Source organism: Cygnus olor, chromosome 14 (genome assembly GCF_009769625.2).
Source record: "Cygnus olor isolate bCygOlo1 chromosome 14, bCygOlo1.pri.v2, whole genome shotgun sequence".
In the NCBI taxonomy this organism is placed as follows: domain Eukaryota; kingdom Metazoa; phylum Chordata; class Aves; order Anseriformes; family Anatidae; genus Cygnus; species Cygnus olor.
Genome location: NC_049182.1, coordinates 8,214,204 through 8,217,557, shown reverse-complemented (window position 1 = coordinate 8,217,557; position 3,354 = coordinate 8,214,204).

Here is a 3,354-nt window from a genome sequence, read left to right as displayed (position 1 = left end):
AGGCAATTTTCAGACCACAGCAGTGACTGGAGGATTTTGACACTTTTTACCAGAGGCAGAACTACTCTGTAACAGCCCGTGTAGTGATCTTCTGTTTGTAACATGACATGTTTGTGTGTATGGGATGTGTTACAGAAAGGCAGAAATCTGGATTTGGAGAGGCTGCAATTGTTCAGAAATGTCTGGTACACTAACCAGACTACAAACAGGGAATGTTAGTTCAGTGTTACTTCTGCCCTACTGACTAATACTTAAAACAAATATACTTTATGAAATTCAGACTTCAGATGTATAAGTGGGTAAAAAGTGGATCTTTATGAAATCATGAAAACAAATACTGCTTCAAATGAAAAGTTGGTCTCTGCCACTGCCTCCTTTCCCAGCCCCAATGTGTTTTTTCTTGACATTCCTTCTTCTTTTTTCTTTATTTATTTTTTTTTTTTTCCTCGGTTTAATTGTAAATTAATCACTGACTTGGACATATCTCTGCTGTGCATTAATATGGTTGAAATTAAAACCAATATTGCTCTCCAGGCATTTAGAATGTGCACGACTTTTTGTGCACCAAATGGCCCATATTAACTTCTGGAATAGCCAGGTGCAAACTCTATTGCAGTGTTCAAATTAGTTCAATTTCTCTAACTGCTTCTCCTGTAATTGATGGCTCAAATTATAATAAAGTACATTTCCTCTACATGATATATGCTACAACTACTACCTGTTATGCTGAATATTACATTGCTTTGAAACTGCATTACCCTCGATCTACACCGATCAGATCTCTCTTTTAAAGAAACTACTTATGCATCAGAAAGTGTCTTCACATCATTCAGAAATTATACATATGCTCATGCACTTTATCAGTAGCTGACAGAATGGGGATGGCAAAATTACTGTCAGTCATGTTGTATTCAATCTTACATAAAGACCTGCTTTTTACTATACCCTAAAATTGACAATAAATGCCAGTCGTCTCTCCTTGCCCCATTACTGCATCCAGACATAGCTAGTAATGCTTAAAAGATCTGCACCTTCATCTTAACTGCCGTTAAATTCCAGCTTCATTCTCTCTTCTGCATGTACTATTATTCTCCTTTGCCTGAATCTAAAATACCTCCTCCTTACTCTTCTCTTTTTCTAAAATGTATGATTAGACCAGGTTGCATTTTTTTTTTCTCACGGAAACAAAGATTTATAAAAAACAAACACATAAATCAACCAAATCCCGATGGCCTTCTGACTCCTGTTTCAGTCTAAATGTCAACCCTGATGAGAAAAAGGGAGGAAGAGGTTGTCTGATGTTGGGTAATGTGCACCTTCAGGTGTGGCTAGAGTCTGGACCCTGAAAGCTGCCTCTTGCAGCCCATCATGAGTTGGCAGGCCTGTTCCAGCACGTAGAACTCTGGAAGCTGCTTGCAGCTGCTCAAGGAAACCACTGCACTGACAAGAACATCAATTTCAGAGCACCGCAGCAGAATCTGGGGAACTTGCAGTTCATCAGAAATGTATTTAGAAATTTGGTTTTGATCCAATATGGACTGAAGCCAAATTTAAAAATAACATCATTTCTAGCAAATCAGAAAGGCCGTGCTTTTGCAAGCTCCAATTGCAATACTTTATATTACTTCTTTAAACAGAAATCATAAATGTTTTTTCCTAATCCCAAGACCAACATCCTCAGTTTAATTACAGAAAAAATGAAGGGCGGATAACAAAGAACAGGAGTCCTCCCTTAGCTTGCTTTGCCAGGTGTTACAATATGAAATTAAGGATCACCCTCTTCCCAGTCCATGATGGAAGGGCACGTAGCAGTGCGGACAGCAAAACTGGTGCTGAGTTCAGTTAAACAACAACCACAGACAGATGATAGATGTGCTGCAGATTAAAATACCAGTTCAGTGTTCAGTGACATTCAAAAAGGCAGACAGTGTTAAGAACTCTTATGAAGGGAACCAAGAAAAAAACATAAAACATAAGTAGGCCATTCCGTGTCTTCAATACTGTATGCAGTGCTTGTTCCTCCCTTCATGTTTGAAAAAGATAGAGTAGAATTCCAAAGCTATGGCACAACTTCTGAACAAGGAGAAAATAAGTATACCACAAGTCTTAGGCATAGTAAAGAAAACAATGTAGTAAGAAATCTAAAGATTTCTAAATTCACAACTGACATTGAAAGGAGTAACACAAAATTATTATACACCATTTCCCATGATGTTTGGACTAGTAATACTTTAAAACAGATGGTTTAAAGCACATAAGAGGAAGTATTTTTTCATACAACACAAAACACAAAACAGTTTAATACGGAATGTTATTGCTACAAGGTGTTGGGTAAACTAATCTAAGAGGATTCAGAAAGTAATCAGTTAAATTCATAAAAGCAAAGTACATCCAGTGCTCCTAAATGAAAGTTTTAAGATGAATACTCCAGAACTAAGTCCCATAGACACAAGAAGATGAAAATGGCAAAGATATACCTGGGGACTAATCCACCGACATTCACCTGTTCATACATTATTTACATAAACATATAGCACTCACTGTTATTGTGCAGACTGGATCTGATGATCGATTTGGGATGTTTATTCAAACAGATTTCCCTGAGCTTTCACTGAGATTTTCAGAAGACAGAAGCTGGGAAAGTACCTTGGTAAAAAGAGATAGTGGGATATCAGAAAATGGGCAGGTGATCAGCTGTTTAGCTTTCCTGATTAGTTCAAAGAAATACCAACTATAAAAAGAGGTGACTGTTACTTGACCAGTAAATTGCAACCGGTCTTTCTCATGCCTTTTGTGGTCACTCTAACCAAACAATCAAAAGGCAAACGTTTACAGATACATGTTGCCTTTAGGTAAAAGTTTACAAATATACGTTGTCCTGAGGCAAAACACATTCATTTATAACACAAGCACACAAACAAGAAAGATACATCAAGAATATGTTATGGACTAACCATGATACCCAGGCACTCTCTTTGTGTCTTGTGACTTGCAAAGAACTAGCCAACAGACTTCCACCTCTCCTGAGAAAAAAATCTTTCTTCATGACTGCTCATTCAAAACTCACATTGAAAACAAGCTGATAGGGAACAACAGTAAATGTATGTAACAAAACTGTCTGTCAATCCTGATTATTATAAAATCACTTGACTGAATTCACTGTTTTGATGACACTCAAGGAGCTGCAATTCCTGTTCAACACCGTGCACAGACAATATTTGAAGATGATCTTGCAATGCTTAGTGAGAAGTATATTAAATCAGGTAATATCCTCCTGTGGCAGCTTTAATGTCTATGATTCTTTCCCCTGGCTTTTTGTCAATTGGCTTGGTCTTGCTGGAGCAGTGGGGACAA